The sequence below is a fragment of the Macaca fascicularis genome, chromosome 16, assembly GCF_037993035.2.
Source record: "Macaca fascicularis isolate 582-1 chromosome 16, T2T-MFA8v1.1".
NCBI lineage: Eukaryota > Metazoa > Chordata > Mammalia > Primates > Cercopithecidae > Macaca > Macaca fascicularis.
Window position 1 is genome coordinate 20,819,912 of NC_088390.1, and position 18,073 is coordinate 20,837,984.

Genomic DNA, 18,073 nt, shown 5'->3' on the forward strand with positions numbered 1-18,073 from the left:
TGTGTGATGCCACAGGTTGTGGTGGTAGCTTCGCTGCTTGGGGAGTAAGTCGATGACTTGCCCACTCACTCATTCACTTAACTTCGGGGAACCCCAGTCCTGAGGGGGAAGCAGCTGTTCGCTCAGAGCCCCATGGCTGAGTGGAGGTCTCTGCAGAGGGTGGTGCCGCTGTGGGGCAGGGACGGTTTCCTGGGGAAGAGGCCCTGGATCCCGGCCCCGCGGGGGTTTGGGGGCTGCTGTGGCACCAGTGTCCCTCAGCACCAGTGTTCAGCTCAGGGGAGCCCTTAGAGAGCCTTTCAAAACCATCCCTGGGCCCTAGGCAGGGAGGGCCCCAGCCACGTGCTTCCTAGCCCTCCCTGTGACATGAAGGGAGCAAGACTTAAAGGGCACGAAACCCCGAGTCCAACTGTGGGCTTGCTGCTCAGGGCTGGCCATCAGCCTTGCCTCTGCTCTCACTGCACGTCCTGCTTCTGAGCTGGGGTGCTGGTCCCGGACCCTCCTCCTCCTGCCTCGTTCTAGAACCCACTCTCTCTTCCTTGGGCCCAGCCGCCAGGCCCCCACTCCTGCCCCATGCCTGGCTTTCTCCCTCAAAGGTCCCTGACTCCCCACCAGCATGGTGATCACCTCTTTCACTGAGAAAATCAAAGAGAGTTTCAACTCATGCCCATCACAGCTCCCCTCCCCATGATGGACTGTCACCCATCAACAGGGCCCACCCCTCTTGCCTACCCAAGGCTAACACTGTCTTGAGTCTCCCTCCCTCTGCTGGACCCTGCACTACACCCTGGTTGGGAGTGAATCCTTCCGACGGTGACAATGAAGGGCCCACCGGGACGGGCACTGCTCCCCAGGCCCCAGGATGCTGCAAGGCACAAGACAAAGTCCTGCCCCACAGAGCTGCGGTGCCAGCGGACCACTGGCCATAGACTCCATGTGACAGGGACTCGCTTCCAAAGGGGCCCAGACCCGCATGGAGTCAGGGCGGGAGCTGGGAGGGCATCCGAGGGAAGCAGGGCCGGTGGCCAGAGGTGGATGGAGCCTGACCAAGGGGCAGGGGCACCGGGATGGGGAGGGGGAGCAATTGCAGGGTCTGGAGGCTGCAGCAGCATTTCTGGTTTTCTTTCGTTCCTTCCCTCCTTTCTTGTAACAATAAGTATTTCTTCCCGCTCCCTGGTCCAGAGTTTGGTTGTGGCTCTGCTGAGCTGCTGGGAGGCGTTGGGCTTGGATCTGTCAGGCGGAGGTTGGTTTCAAATCTCCTTTGTGTGTCTCCCCCCAATTTTTTTTCTTGGAGGTGAAATTCAATTTTTTTTTTCTTGGAGGTGAAATTCGCATAAGATGGAAGTAGCCATTTAAAAGTGAACAAATCAGTGATATTTAGTGCATTCACAATGTCGTGCAGCCATCACCTCTGTCTAGTTCCAAAGCCTTTCCACCATGCAGAAAGGAAGCCCTGTCCCATTGGCAGTCACTGCTGGTCCCCTCCCCATCCCCTGGCAGCCACGAAACCACTTGCTGTGGCTGTAAATCTTCCTAATCTGGACGTCGTGTGTGCGTGGGGGCCTGCACGGGCAACCTTCCGCGGCTGGCTTCTCCATCTCCGTCATGTCCTCCAGGCTCGGCCATGGTGCACCGTGCGTCAGCACCACCTTCCTTGCTATGGCTGAGGGATGCCCGGGTGTGGATGGACACACTCTGCCTGAGCATTTGTCAGTGGTGGACGCTGGGCTGCTCGGCCTTTGGCACCTGTGAACGGTGCTGCCATGGACATGGAACACAGGTTCCCCTGGATGCCGGTTTCTAGGTCTCTCCATGTACCTAGAGGTGAAGTGGCTGGGCCTGCGGCAGCCCCAGCAAACTCTGCAGGGGCTGTTACCTTTGGAAGAGACTCTGACTCCAGGGCACCCTCCCTGTCCCCCTCCAGCCTGCGTTATTGCTGTACCCCAGGACCACAGACCTCCTCACAAGACTGTCCTGCTGCTCCCCAGATTCTCCTTACGGCCGTCCCCTGCAATGCCTCAGAAACATTTAGGACAGGGTCACCAGTCACCTGGTTTGCCCTCTGGGAACGCCAGCGTTGCGCGCTCCGCCCAGCCCTCTTCCTCCTCTTCCTCCTCCACCTCTTCTCCGGAGGCCAGGCATCTTCCCATCCGTACTCGCTCCCTTGCACACCTGGCCTCCTCCAGCCCCAGGTTCATGTCTAGCCCAGGCCTTTCTTCCCCCACCAGCCCAGGTGACATCTCCCCTGGGGTCTGTGGGCACCTGGATCCTACGTGGCCAGAACTGGGCTCCCACTTTCCTTGAGCCTGTGGTCCCCTCACCCCAGTCTCCTTGTCACTGGAAGGGGGGCAGGCCGAGGACCTCCCCTGCCACCAGGTCTGCCTTGGCCAGTGGGTGGGAGGGCCAAGCATGGGGTCATGTCTGGCAAGGTGGCCTCCCCGCTGTGGGGCGTTGCACGGCTCCAGGTTACCGGCCGGGGCCGCTCATCTGCAAGTGGCTACAGGAATCCCTGTCTTGCCTCCTGCGGCTGTGGTTGAGGTGGAACCGGGTGACTTATGCTGAGTGTGGTGGTGGGGCCTGTGGGCTCCTGGACAACTTCCTTCCCTCTCTCTTGAGCTGCAGTGACTTTGAGGGAGGTGGTCCAGGCTCTAGCAGAGCCTTCCTGATCCTTAGTGTCCCCAGGTGTGAGTGGGAATAAGAAGCTGCCCTACCCGCTGCACACGGCACCACTGGACCACTGGACCCACTGGAGGTGCTGTGTCAAGGGCTTCCCAGAGGTCCAGGCACATAGTAGGTGCTCAGTGTGTGCTCACTTGTGGGTCATGGAAGCCGGCTGTGTTTGTTCCGAGAACCCAGTTCGGTGGGCTGGGCTCCCCGGAAAGGACAAGTTTGGCCGCTGCAGCAGGGAGCAAAGGTGGACAGGGACACACGCCCTGCAACAGGGGCCTTCTGCCTCTGGCCCCACCAGGCTGCAGCTGCTCGAGGCAGGGGGCAGGGGCCCAGCTGGTCCCCACTCCTTAATCATCTTGTTGGCACTTGGGACCGGCAGGAGCCCCACCAGGAGCCCTTGGAGGGGCTCCAAGCCGCCAGGTTCCCTTGGCCTGGGAGTGTTGGTTCTGTGGGGTGGGGGTTTCATGGACCCCCACCCTCCTCAAGTGGGTTCAGAGAATGAGGCCTGAGACTGGCTGTGTAGATGGGTTGTCTAAATGGCAGACACCTGTGGTCCGTGATGGTGGCCACAGCATTTGGGCAGTATAGATGGGGAGGTGGATTGTGGAGACAGATGGAAGGCCTGAAGGTGGGTGTGGGCAGCACGGTTGGGGCAACCTTGGTGGTGTGAGTGCGGGCATAGGCCATGTAGCTGTGTCTGAATTTCGTAGGCAGGGCTGGTGGGGTGTGTGTGGAGATGGACAGATGGTGGGGGTCAGGGAGGCCAGGGCAGGAAGATGTGGATAGTGTCCCTGGGTCTGGGAACAGGATGGGCTCCTAACTTCTGCCCCTTCTTGCCCAGTCCCCCACTCTCTGGGGAGGGGCCGAGGCTGTTCCCAGGCCTGGGCTGGAATTTTAAGTCCGTGTGCCTCCCTGCACGGCCGTACCAATCTCCCTTGCCCTCCCCTGCCCTCCCCTACTGGAAAGGACGTTTGTCAGAAGCTTGTGCTGCTTAGGAGTTTCGGGTGCTGACTCATCGCTTTCTGTGCTTGTCCCCATGTTACAGATGGGGACACCGAGGCTCAGAGAGGTGGAGGGAATTTTCTGGGGCCCATGGTGCTTTCCTGAGCCACAGTAGAGGGGCCTGGCTCTGGCTGATGTGGCAGCTCTCAGAGGCCCTGCTTCAGGCCCTCAAACAGTCTGAGTTTGTCCCTGAGGTTGGCTGCACCCTGGGGCTGACCTGTATACCCTGCCCCATGGCTAGAGCCTCTACAGCCCCTGGCCTCTGCGTGCGCCCTCCCCTCTGCCTCTGGTATGTTTCCACTCTCGCTTACGAGGCCAGCACTGCCTGCTGGTCATTTATCCAGCTAACCCTGTAATGCCCCTCTGGGAGCCTCAGACCCCTCCCCATGCAGGTTAAGCTGCCAGCAAAGGGTGGAGGCCTGAGGGCAGCCTGCCTGGCAGGCCCTGGGTCCTGGGGCTCCACCTCATGGTTCCACAATTGCTGAGCACCTGCTCCGTACCAGGCGCTGGGATTGTCTCACTTAGTCCCCTCGTGGCCCATGTTACAGATGAAGCCACAGGCGCCTGGAAGGCACCATTCAATCCCATGTGTTTGACACCAGCCCCAAGTCCCCAGGCCTTCACCGCCCGCCTCCACCCTGAGCAGTAGGGCAAACACCTGGCCAGTGGCCTGAGGCTGAGCGCATCCTCCCAGGGCCACTCATTTGGGCCCATGGAGCATGTGGCCGAAGTTTGGGGCCAAGGGTGCCACTCAGGGCACTGCTGGTCTCTAGTGCTGGCCTCTTATGCCCCACCCACAGGACCCAGGCAAAGGAGGACAGGTTGGAATAACAAGGGCTTTGGTCTGGGCCGTGGTCTACCTGAACTGTCCAGTGAAGGCTACCTCGCTGGGCCTCAGTGCACTCATCTGTAAAATTATAATATCTATCTCATGGGGATCTCGTCACGTGTCAACTAATGATATTTCAGTCAATGACGGAGGGTGCGTATGACAGTGGTCCCATAAGATCACTAAGGGGCTGCGGTATACAGGTGTGCCACTTTTTATCTTTTATGCTGTATTTTTGCTGTACTTTTTCAATGTTTAACTATGTTTAGATACACAAATGCTTACAATCGTGTTTCAGTTGCCTACAGTGTTCAGTCCAGTACGTGCTCTACAGGTTTGCAGCCTAGGAGCCACAGGCTCCGTCACACAGCCTGGGTATGCAGTAGGCTGTACCATCTAGCTTTGTGTAAATCTCTCTATGATGTTCGCTCAGTGATGAAATTGCCTGATGACACATTTCTCAGCAGGTATCCCATCGTTAATCGAGGCATGACTGTATGGTACTCAGGAGCTGAGTCTGACACATCATATAGTAAATGTTCAATCATCCTGAGCTCTCATCATAGATCACTGTTGCTGTTCTGAAAACAGACACGGGGCCCCGGCTCTGTGCCTGCCCTGTGCTGGGGGATGCACTGATTCTGGAGATGAATGAGGACTGGAGGCTCAACTCCAGGCAGAGGGTGGGGAAGGTGAAGACAGAGACTGTCTGGTGTGGTCAGGGATGTGACAGAGAGAAACCCTGGCATAGGCACCCGGGGAGGGGACCAGCCTGGCATGAGGCGTTGGAGGTGGGAACTGCTGGGAGTTCAGTGTTGCCAGGGGTAAACCATTAGAAATTGCTCATCTTATTTCCAGAAATTCTTTCCAGGCCCTGCTGGGGCCACAGCAAGCGGGTCCCTGGAAGTGCTAAGGGACCGCTGAGGGTGGCAGGTCTGGACACAGACCATGACCACATGGGATCCATGGGCTATGTCCTGCGTCAACCCAGTGCCTGGCACAGAAGTGTTGATGACACCTGAGCAAGGTGGCTCACACCTGTAATCCCAGCACTTTGGGAGGCTGAGGCAGGAGGATTGCTTGAGGCCAGATGTTCGAGACCAGCCTGGGCAACATAGTGAGACCCATCTCTACAAAAATGAAACATTAGCTGGATTTGCTGGAGCACACCTGTATTCCTAGCGACCTGGGAGGCTGAGGAAGGAGGATCACCTGAGCCCAGGAGTTCAAGGCTACAGTGAGCTCTGATCAAGCCACTGTACTCCAGCCTAGGCGACAGAGCAAGATCCTGTCTTAAAAAAAAAAAAAAGACAGCGCACAGTGACTCATGCCTATAATCCCAGCATTTTGGGAGGCCGAAACGGGTGGCTCACTTGAGGCCAGGATTTCGAGAGCAACCTGGCTGACGTGGCAAAACCTCGTCTCTACTAAAAATACAAAAATTAGCCAGGCGTGGTGGCACCTGCCTCTGGGAGGCTGAGGCATGAAACTCGCTTGAACCCAGGATGTGGAGGTTGCAGTGAGCCAAGATCGCGCCACTACACTCCAGCCTGGGCGACAGAGCGAGACTTTTTCTAAAAAAAAGGAAATAATGGACGTGATGATAACAGGGATGGTGATATAAATATAATATTTCTCTATGCCAAGCATGGCTCTAAGCTCTTTATGAAGTCATTAATCCTCATGACAATTACATCATATCGCCCCCATGTTACAGATAGGGATACTGATGCCAGAGAGGTGAAATGACCTGCCCAAGGTCTCACCACGACTGAGTGACAGAGGTCAGATAGAGGTTGTGCACTGGCCTGGGGAGAAGGGAAGAGTATTTGGGGTTCAGCTGAGGCAGAGGAGTGGCTGGAGCCCCTCTGCTTGGTGGGCAGGGCCATTTCCAGAGCGTGTACTGCCGTGCCCTGCCTGCCCTGCTGTGTGGCTCAGGCGTGGCCTGCCCTCTCTGGGCTCTGAGCCTCTGCAGCCAGCCCAGGATGTCCTCAGGCTTCTCGGCTGGGCCACAGCCCTGCTGTACCTGGGTCCCTGCCAGGCTTGTTATGGTGGCTGCCCTGGGCCCCTGGGAGCAGACAGGGGCCAGGGGTCATTCCAAGGTGCCGGCTGCCTGGCCTTAGGATTGGAATGGGGGTGAGGGGCTAGCTGGGCTCTCGAGAACTTGCTGAGGCTAGAGCTGAGTGCTACATGCACCTGGACTCCTTGTTCTTCCTACAACCTTGAGAAATCCTCAGCTAACAGGCAGGGAAACTGAGGCTCAGAGAGGGGCAGCCAGGAATCTGAGATGACATAGCCAGGGAGTCACAGAGCTAGCTCGCTGCAAAGGTCTCCTCCTGCTTTGCAGATGATGTTGATGGCGACCACGGCTTCTGCTTGCCTGGTGCTTGCTGTGCACAGGTCTGTGCCGGACAGTGAGCCTTGGCATGCCCATCCCAGTCCTCCAAGGGGCTATCAGTGCGCATGTTACAAATGAGGACACCGAGGCTCAGAGATACCCCCGTGCCTGGCCGGGGTTCTAGCCAGCTTAGTACGTACCAGTCTCAGGAACCAGCGGTTATGGGATGCCGGGGGTGGATATCAGCCCCGATTGATGGGGAGGGCCATCCTGGTTGGGGTGAGGGGCCCTTTCTCTGTGAGGATGATGACAAGAGGATATGATTCAAGGGCTCTTCACAGTGATCACTGTTCTAACCACTGGACCCCTGGAGTCACTAGAGCCGGCCAAGCTGAGCCTCCACCCAGCGTCTGGGGGCGGGGCTAAGGCATCAGGTTCGTGGCCCACCGTGGCTATGGCCTCAGGCAGCCGTGGGCATGGACTGCGCAGAACCTCCCAGGGAGGCTTCCTGGATGCACGCAGGTGTTTGGGAGGCTCTGGCCAGGGGTCATAGTTCAAGGTGGTCTCCCAGAGCACAGATTGGAGCACACTGTCCATCACGGTCATCTGCCTGGCCTCCATTCCCAGCTGTGTGAGCCAGGGCAAGTCCGTTTAGCTCTCTGGGCCTCAGTTTCCTCATCTGTAAAACAGAGATCCTCATAGGGATGCTCAGGGACTGAATTTGGGAGGCCAGATGCTTGACAGTAAAGGCGTGGGCTTGTTCCCCAGATCTGCCTCTTATAGGCTGTTTGGCCTTGGGTAAGAAACTTCGCTTCTCTGAAGCTTAGTTTGCTCATCTGCCCAATGGGGATAATAGCAGACTCTTCCCTGCAGAGCTTTCTCGGGGCGCAGTGAGGTAGTCAATGTAACATCCCTGTAGCTGCAATCACAGCTCCTGCCGCAGGCTCTTGAGCAAGGGCCACCCCAAAGAATGCAGGAGGCCTCAGCTTCTCCTGCCTGAGATCGCTGCCGTGTGGGGCTTCAGCGCCCGGCTGCCTGTGGGGAGCGGATCACCGGCAGTTTCATCCCCGTGCACTCTTGTCTGATGAAATATAAATAGCACGCGATGTTTTCGAGCAAGGCTAGGGAAGCGTCTGTGGGTCGTCCTCCCCGCCCGGCAGAGGCTGATGAGCTGGCCTGGGGACGGGAAGGAGATGGGAGCTCCTGAATAAATCATTGTGGGAGCTGGGCTAATGCACTGGCCACGGGCAGTGTGTGCAATTAGTGCGTTAATTGTCCAGAGAGGATGACTTTGTGAGGGTGTGGCCCAGAGTCCACTGGTTTGCAGAGTGCCTGATGTCTGGGATGCCTTCCCCCATGACTCTGGGAAAGGACCCCAAGCCGGAGGACTCAGCCATTGCGGCCTGACTCAGGGCCTCACACTGTGCCCCGCCCCCTCCAGCTCCGCCGGCAGCCCTCAGCTGGGACTGACACAGGGCACAGCAGGGATTGGCAGGTGAACCAGGAGCAGAGCCTGGGGGCCAAGACTTGCCCCCTCCCACCCCGCCCTTCTCCTTTTCTTCTTTCGGCCTCTTTGTGCTCAGTGGTTCGGTTTGGTTTTTTGCCTTTGAACCAAGGCTGTCCCAGACTTAGCTGCTCCTGCCCCGTTGCCAAGGTGACCAGACCATCCCTGCCACCCTGCGGCCACTGCCAGGGCTGGGCGAGGGACATAGCCCTGGACGTGTGTGTGTGTGTGTCCACACCTATGTACATATGTGTACAAGAGCAGACACGCAGAGACCCCCGGGTCTACAGCCCCACACAAATGTGGGCATGGATTCATCATTTGAGGAAGGATGCAGGCCTGAGTCTGTGTGCACGCTGGAGGCACACGGAGGTGGACTGCACACACCCATATGTGCCCATGCAGGAGCTCCCTGGTTATACCCCACACTTCTCTGGCACCCGAGGCCCTGCCCAGTGCCTCTTCTGGCCACTGGAGCCTCCTGCATGTGCAGCCGAGGGAATGAACGTGTCCTCCCCCGCCTGGCAGCCCCCGTGGCCAGCAGCATCCCGACGCCAGGCCAGACCTCTACGGCCCCCACTGCCCACAGCATGCTGGGCTATCCCTGCACAGGGCTTCCTTGCTGGGGATAACTCTGAGGTGTGTTCTATGCCCAGGAGGCTGGAGCCCAGGTATCCTCAGTGGTGACCTGCTCATCTATGCAATCATTTTTGGCTGCCGTCCTGTCCGCATCTCAAGTCCCCACTCCCTTCCTGGTGCTTCCTGGTGTCACCTCCAAAGTAAACTCCCTACTCCTACATCCTTGACTCAAGATCTGTTTCTGGGGAAAGGACTAGAATAGAACACACCCTTACCACAGGTCGTGTACCTGTGTACACATGTGACATGTTGCCAGCAAAAATGCGTTTACAGAGCTGTGGTGGTGAGAGCAGGCATATGCTAGCATGTATCACGTAGTGTGTAGTGTGCATAGCACATAGCACTGTGTGCTGGACCTGTTCTGGGTACTGTGCATAGACTAACGTCTGCTGGACCGGGGAGGCAGAATGATTAGACCCATTCCACAGATGTGGAAACTGAGGTAACGACTCCATAAAGGTGTGCCTTGGGGGTGGAGCCCTCGCAGGAGCTGGGACCCACGCTAGGAAGTGAGAATTTGTGCACCCGCTCAGCATTGCTGCACTACCCACCCCAAGCCGTGCAGATGTGGCAGGAGGCTGGAGGTGGCAGCAGCTGCATTCATCTTCAGATCCCATAGAGCGAAGCTGGCGTCCCCCATGCCCGCTTCTGGCCCTGCACCCCAGTGACTGGGTGCATGTGCCCTTTCCAGGACGCCTGGCCCCCAGATGCTGGCCGACCGTGTGACCTTGGGGCTCTGGATTCTCTCTCTGAGCTTATTTCTTCCTCTTGGGGCAAGGATAGTCCCTAGCCATGTCTCTTGGGGTTGTCAAGAGATGCACAAAGTAGGTCCTTTCTTCCTGCTCCAGGCATGAGCCACCCACCTGCATTCTGAGCAGACATTGCTGGTCACACCTCTGCTCTGGGACAAATGTCCTGCTGGAACCCAACTCAGAGAAAGACCGTAGCTCCAGGTCAACACAGCACAGCAGGGACCAAACAGGGGCCAGGCACCAGGGCCCTACCCCACCACTCCCACAGCCCCTGCCTCCTCACATCATCAATTAGCTGCCACCAAAGGAATGGGAGAGAGGCAGGCAAGAACCACATAGTCAGGGAAGGCTTCCTGGAGGAGGTGGTCCAAGCCGTACCTGGAGAGGCTGTGGTGTCTCCTAGAGACACCAGGGCCAACGTGCATGGTCAAGTCCTAGGTCTCTATTTCCCCAGCCCTGGAAGTCCTGAATTTCTATCCCAGCTTTGCCATGGACTGGCTGCGTGTCCCTGGGCACGGAACTCACCCTATCCGAGCCCCAGTTTCTTGCCTCTATCAAAAGAAACTGGTGTGAATGGAAGTGGCATGTGTCACAGTGACGGGTGTTCCTGACGCACAGCAGTTGCGCAGTCCCAGTTTACTGGGGTTGGAAAGCGTGTGTGGCAGTAAGAGGTCCGTGCAAGGCGGCATGGGGTCAGAACAGCCTCTGTGGGGCCCTGCTCGCTACTTTCTAGCTGTGGGGTGCCTGAGTCTCCTCACTGTGAAATGAGGCCATGCAGAGCCACCTGCTACCTAGTACTAGAGGAAGTGCAGGAAGAAGTGCAGCCGATGCTGTCCAGACCCTTCCCTGTGGCCTGAAGGGCTCCCCACCCCACCTGGGTGGGCTGCACATGCAGAGGCGACCTGGGGGTGGGGACCAAGCTCCTGGCCTCTGAGCGGCCTGCCCCAGCCCTGTCCCCTCTCAGAGCTCATTTCCCTGCCCCTCCCTCCTGTCTCCTCACACCCTGCCTTGTGTCCTGACGGGGGCCCTGCTCCTGTTTGCAGCCCTACTGCCCCTCAGCCGGCCTCGAGTCCCTCCTCCCGGGTGGTCACACAGCCCCTCCTGCAGCCGGAATCTGCTGTGTTTCTCCAGTTTCTCCCGGGATATCTGTCTCCCCCGATCTGTGAGGAGCCAGGCGCAGGGCTGACCCCCTTTTTCATGCTACACCCCACACAGAGCCTCAAACGGGTTTGGTGATCAGGAGAGACTTGGTTGTGGAATAAACGGGTAATGAACAAGTGGCTGGGTGGGTGGGCGAGGGGTCAGGCTGCCCTATCCTTTCCCGACAAGGCCCTGGCCCTGAGCTGCCAGATGCTCCGCCCTTCTCCGTCAGATCAGCGTGCTGAGCTGTTCGTGTGCTAGGTATGCCTTTGACATCCTCTTTCTCAGAATAACACTTTTGAATGCAAGAGAGAACCCATATAGGGCTACAGAGGAAACTAGAAGTAAGTGTTGCAGTACTTATCAAAACATTATTTTAAAATGTGTGATCTAGTAATTAGCATGCTGTTGCATATGAGCGCCTTAACTAGCAAGACCTGGCGGCAGCCGTCCTACCGACTCCGTGGGAGCGGGGAGGAGAGCCGTGCAGCTCCAGCAGTCTGCATTGTTATAGGGCCCGGGGGCAGCCTGGGCTCGGTGTGTCCAACATACATTTCACAGAGAGGTTGAAGGCGGGCAAGTTGATGATTTTTCCTCCATCGAGTTCACAAAGCCCTGGCTTCTGTCCTTGGACCCTGCGGCAGGACCTCCGGGAACCTGCTCCACTGTCTCGGGGACTGCAAAGGCTGCCCCTGCTTTGCCCGGCCCCCTTGCCTTGCCTCCAGGGTCCTTGGGCAGCCTTCTGTGGGTCTGAGGACCAAGGCAGGCATCCCGACTGTGACTTAAGCTTTAGTGTCCCAGCCATGGTGGGGGAGAGGTGGTCGGGGTCAGCTGCATCCCCAGGCCCCCACACCTGGCCGATGTGGGTGAAGTGCCCAGGTCAGGCATTGTGAGTCCCCCCAGCAAGGCCATAGAGCAGAGAGGATCTCCCATCACCCCCAGGCTCAGCTGGAACCCTCCTGCTGGCCTGGCAGAAAGCTGACATTTCCTGCCCTGTGGGCCGAGCTCAGAGCTCAGCAGGGGTCAGAGTGACAGCCATGCTTTCCCCCTGCAGGGACCACCCTGCTGTGAGCAGTTCATAAGGGAGGAAGGTGGAGACACCCTGTAAGCTTTGGGGCCTCTCATCTGACAAATGGGGAAACTAAAGGGACAGGGACAGGAGCGGTCCCCCCAGAGGGGACGGGGACAGGGGCGGTCCCGTGGTGTGCTGAAGCTGGAGTGGTCTTGGGTGGGCTGCAGCGCTCCCTGGCGTCTTGTGATGCAGACTTTAAGGAGTGCACTCTTGGAGCCCAGGGACGGAATCCTAGTTCCCAATCCCTTAACTTCCCCGAGGGACCAGGTTCTGTGCTGAGGCCCCTCAACACAGTCAGACCCATGTTCTACCCTCAGGAGACCCTTGGCCTGGTGGACTCAGAAATACAGGCTGTACCCAGCATGGTCTGGTCCAAGACAGAGGGAAGCACAAAGGATGGGTTTGGAAATGGGTGTTGAAGGATGCATAGGAGTTTGAGGGAGAATGGGGAAGAGAGGGCCTTGGGTAGCGTCTGGCATGTGGTGAGGCAAGGGATGGGAAGCCTTTCCTCTGAGCACCGTCGATGAAGAGGTGCTCCCATCTGCCCAGCAACCTGCGCGTCGTCGGCCAAGTCCGCTCCCTTTCTGAGCCGTGTGCCTCTGTCTCGCCATCCATCTGCTGTCCCTGCCTCCCTTTCCTCCACCTCCCTGGCACACTCGGCTCCAGCCCCACTGCCCTTCCCCGGCCTCAGCCTCAAGGCCTTTGTGGCTACAGTTCCCCCTTCAAGGAGTACCCTCTTCCCTCATTCTCTTCTCACCAGCTCTCCATCAGATGTCACCTCCTCAGACAGTCTGCCCTGACCTCTGGAATAGTCTCCACCCGTCTCTGGATTTACTCAATTTCTTTTTTTTTCCCCAGCCTTTTTTTTTTTTTTTTGGTTTGTCTTGCCCCAGCAGCAGGTGGGCCCCCAAGCACGATGTCAGCGCATAGTAGAGGCTGGGCAGCCGCCGCCGAGCGAGTGAGTCAATGCTGAGTGTGATTCTGGCAGCAGAGCCAGGCCATGTTGCGCTCATGATCTGAGCTGTAGATGGGGCCTGGGGCAGAGCGATAGGCTTTCTGGAAAGCACTACCCTGTCTTCCTGGACTCCACATCTCTGAGGTCAGCCTCCTGCCCATGGTAGGGTGAACCCCAGAGCCCTAAGAGTCTGTCAGGTCCTCCCAGGGAATCTTCTGTACCTGAAATAAGGCCAGATTTACAAAATAGGGAACCAAAAGAAGGAAGCTAAGGAAGCAACTGTCATGTGCTCCCCTACAGAGAGCAGTCAGGTTATGGGGGGGGCTGAGGCCCTCATCCTGGCTGGCCCTTTGTGAATAGATCAATGTACCTCCCAAGCTGGGGACTTCCTTGCTGGGAGCAAGACAGGCTTGGAGGGCTCAGTGCAGGGTTGGTGGCTGGAGTACAGAGGGACTGACGCAGGACACCTGGGTGCTAGGCCCAGCTCTGGCTCAGCCTGGTGACCTTGGGCATGGCTCCTCTCTGCACTTCATTTCCTTCTCTCAAAGAAGCTTGGGCCACCTCACCTGGGACGTCTCTGATGCAGTGAGCAGAAGCCAAGTACTGGGTCTTAGGGGCTCAAGAAACACGCTAGGAGTACTCATGGAGGAGCAAGGGACTTGGGGAAATCTTGGAAGGCTTCATGGAGGAGGCAGCCTTTGAGCTTGGAGGATGCATTGCATTCTGAGAGACAGAGAAAGGCATTTCATGGTGAGGGGACAGTTCAGGCTGAGGTGTGGGACATTCCACAGACATTGGAAGCCCAACCCTAGCTCTCTGCTCATCCCTACTGTGTCCTTTTTTCTTTGGATTTATAAGAATTCTTTATATATTAAGCACATGGGTTCTTTTTAATAACACTTATTATTTATCTTTTATTTTACTTATGATTTGTTTTGACAACATCATACATATTTTTACGTAGGCAAATTTCCCAGCCTTTCCTTTGGTGGTCTTTCTGGTCCCAGGATGTTTCTTGTGTCCTTACCTGGGGTCCTTGCTCTCCTGTGCACATGCTGGCTGCTCAGGACATGTCTGAGACTCAAATTAAGTTGAAGCTGGAAAATTTACAGCTGTATGAACATCAGAAGCCAGGGCGCCTTTGCTGACCTGTGCCTCCCGCTGGGGTTCCTGCCCATCATTCCTTCTTGCCTGGAGTGGGGTCCAGCTGAGGCCCTAAAGGGGCCTGTGACTCTGCAGGGTGAGGCAGAGCCTCATAGCTGTGATGAGGGGAGGGGGGGCGGACAGGGAGCTCCCAGCTGGCCAGTCTCCGTGTATTCACTCATGAAAACCCCATGAGATAGGTGCTACAATTAGTTCCATTTTACAGGTGAGAAAACTGCGGTTCAGAGAGGTTATGTGGCTTGCCTAAGGCCACAAAGGAAGGGATGGAGACAGGATTTGAATTCATGCCTTGGTTGCCCCAGAACTCTTACAGTTTCAAGCTCTCTTATGGCCCTTGGGCTCCCCATTGCCTTTGGGATCAAGTCTGGGCTCATTAATATGACATCCAAGGCCTCCTGGGTTGCCTCGGCCTCTGTGCCTGCACACGCTGAGCTTCCCTGATAGGACGGTGTCAAGGCTGTGCCCATCACTTAGCACCTTCCCCACAAACCCCGAATAGTTTAGATCCTGGAATGGAGGGCTGGCAGGGCTTCTGTGGGGTAGCTGGGCCAGCCCCCTGGTTTGCAGACAGTCAGGGAGGGCCTTGCCCAAGGCTCAGTGCCTGGAGAATGGAGCTGGAATCTGCACCAAGACTGCAGGACTCTGGTGCTCCCCACAACCCCCCAGGGTGACCTGAGCTGTTCTTAGCTGTGTCACTGTGCTATGGTTGGTCTCAGGCGGGGTTCTCTCCCCTGCTGCTTGCTGCTGCCTCCCCACTGGCAGATACTCCTCTGGGAAGCACCCCTCCTGCCACTGGGTTAGACACCTCCCCTGGGCTCCTGAGGGCCCAGTGAGTTGTGACTGCTGACTTCTCACCGTCTGCCCTGTGAGGCAGGGTGCCCCATGAAGGCAGGCTCCCAGTGCTTCCTCTTCAAGTCCTTGGTGCCCAGTGAGGACTTGAAGAGGGAGACCCAGAGAGGGACAGAGCCCTGCCCCAGGTCACACAGCAAGTTGGGGCAGAACCAGGAGTTCCAGGAGGGCCCCAAGACCCTCCAGGTCTCCCCTGTTCTTGGGACTTACCGGAGCCCAGGGGCAGTGTCTGCGATGGCCACACCAGCAGAGGGCGCTGCTGCGGGGCCTCTGCTCCCTGCTTCTCCCAGGGGCCTGGGGCCAAGGACATCCTCTCTCCCTCCTGCCCCCACCCTCTGTGAAGAAGGATGTTCTCAAGATAAAAATACCGTCAGAAACATTCCCTGGTGTTTGGTGTGACTGTCGTCCACCCTGTGGGGCCAGAATCTTCTGACCCGGTCTCACCTCAGGGCTCAAGGGTGGACATCTGCCTTTTCTGGCCACTTGGTGCAGCTTCTTCTTGGGGTCGATACGTCCAGCCCCCATCTTTATGCCAAAGAATGTGAGGGGCCTAAGGGGTCAGTGTCACTCAAGGTTCCTGCAGCTTCCACTTTCTGAGCATCCTCTGTGGTCCAGGCACATCTTGGGCATCGAACAGCGAGGTAGATCCTGTCCTGGGGGCTTGTGTGTCTTGTGGTTCCTTGCGGGCCCGGGGGGTTTCTGAGGACATCTAGCAGGCCACAGGGAGGCTTGGGCACAGCCAGCTTTCCTTCTGGTTGGGAAGCCTGTTTCTGCTCTCGGTGCCCGCGTGGTGTCAGGAACACCCGTCACAGTGAACGCCTGCAGGACCCACACGGCTGCATAGTCTCTGCGGGCCAGACACCGAAGCCAGGGCATGGCTTACCCTTAGGACAGTCTCCTGAGGTGTGTGGGGTCTCCTCATTTTGCAGATGAGGAGTCTCAGGCCCCAGTGAGCTGGGGGGCCGCCAGACCCCTCCAGGGAGGGTGACAGCTGCCACCTCCCAGAGACCCGCTGGGACCAGGCCCAGTGCCTGGCCTGCACCTTCGTCACCGCCTTCAATTTCATGGCACATCCTCTGGGAGGCCTGGCAGGCGTCACCAGCCTCGTTTTTCAGGGGAAGCTGAACCTCAGGAAGGGGAAGTGCCTTGCCCTGTTCCGTGGGCAGTTTCAGCCCCAGCCTCAGCTCAGGCCCTGCCCTTCCCTGCGGGAGGCTGTGGGCCAGCCCGGCCTGTTGGCCCTCAGTCATGGTCATGGGGAAGCAGTGCCCCCGCAGCGCACCTCCCCATCCAGGATTGTGACCATAACCCCGGGAAACATTAGTGGGACTTACACTTGGCAGGGTGAGCTCACGTGGTGGCTGCCGTGGCCCTTGCAGGTGGTGGGAGCTCTGGCCGGGGCGTCTGGAAAGCTGGCTCCTGTTTACAGGGTCCTGCCCTGCCCTGTGGCTTCAGGCAAGTCGCTTCTCTGTCCCATGTCTCAGTACCCTCTGTGTAGAGTAGAGCTAATTTTGCCTTCCTCCTAGATAAGAACAAATCCAGCTGGACTTGTGGTCTGGAGAATGCCCCTTCCAGGTAGTAGGGAGTGAGGGACGAGGTTGGGAGAGCCTGGTACAGGCCAGGTGACCAGCGGGATGTGGGGAGAGGCTGCTGCCCACGCTTCTGGCCCCCACCCCTGCCTGGCTTCCCATGGCCCTGTGGCAACATCCACCTTCACTGCTCAGAGTTCCAGCTCCAGGTGACTGGGCAGGTGACTTAGCTTCTCTCAGCCTCAGTTTCGCTATCTGCCCAGAGGGGAGAATTGTCCCTCTCCAAGGCAGGGCTGTGAGTGTCGGGATGACTGCAGCCAGCTGCCGAGTATGCAGGGCCGGGCACAGTGTTGGCCCACTCGAGGAAGGGCGTGGACCCAAGTCCCTGCCATGGAGGTTCCCAGCTGTGTGACGTTGGCTTGTGACAGAACCTCTCTGAACCTCTGCAGCTCATCCACCTGTCTGTCCATCCACCCATCCATCTCTGAACCTCTGTGTCCCCATCAGTTTTGAGAGTGGAATGACTGAGAGAGGCAAAGTGCGGGCCTGTGGCATCTGCTCCCAGGATGATGAGGGAGGGGGAAGCAGGGGCTAGGGACTGGGGGACTTGGAGGATGAAGAGGGACTGAAGGGCCACTAGAGACCAGGCAGGCCATCCCCTTTCAGAACAAGCTGAGAGAGGAGAAGTGACTCACCCAAGGTCACACAACTTATGAGGGGCAGAGCTTGGATTTGAATCTAGGTCTATGTGCCTCTAAACCACTGTCACCTGTCCCAGGAGGCTGATGAGGTGGGGATGACTCACCAACAGTTTGCTTAATCCCAGCCAGAAAAACCAGTGTGACAAACCAGCCTTGGCTGTAACCTTGGAAAGGGCAGGCCCCATGAATTCCCTGGCTGGGTGGTGGGGAGGTGAGCTGCATGTCAGGTGGCTTACCTTGGAGATCCTCAGAGCCCCTTCCCACCATCCTCTTCTCTGATTCTCACGGCACACTGGATAGGAAGGCAGGGTACCCCTTTTGGCAGGTGGGGAAATTGCATCTTGGGGATTGCAGGGACCATGCAGGATGTGTGTGCACCCAAGGCAAGTCTCTGGCAAATTACTGATGTGTGCCCATTCATGTAGTTAGCCATGTGCCCACCTGCTCATCCATCAAGTCATCTATCCCACTCGCCCAAACACCCTATCCATCCATCTACCCACTCATCACCCACCCTCACACCTATGCACCCATCCACCCATCCATCTATCCATCTACCCACCTATCTGCCCACCCATTCATTCACCCATCTATCCATCCACCCACCCATCCATTCACCCATCTATCCATCCATCCCTCTATCCATTCATTTCTCTACCCACCCATACACTCATCCACCTGTCCATCCATCCACCCATACACTCATCCACTCCACCCATCCATCACCCAAAAATCCATCCATCCATGCACCCATCACCCATTCATCCATTAATCTGTTCATCCACCCACTCACCCATATACCCACCCATCCAGCCAGCCATCCCTCTATCCATTCACTTCTCCACTTACCCATCCATTCATTCACTCACCCATCCATCCACCCAACCATCCATCCATCCATCCATCCATCCATCCCATTCATCTATCCATCCATC

The 18,073-nt window shown here is 57.4% G+C and overlaps 1 protein-coding gene across 3 annotated transcripts in view; it reads left to right on the forward strand.

Annotated features, from left to right (window-relative positions):
* Positions 1–18,073, forward strand: part of KCNJ12 (potassium inwardly rectifying channel subfamily J member 12) — a 40,357-nt gene that overhangs the window by 12,692 nt on the left and 9,592 nt on the right. The window lies entirely within an intron of this gene.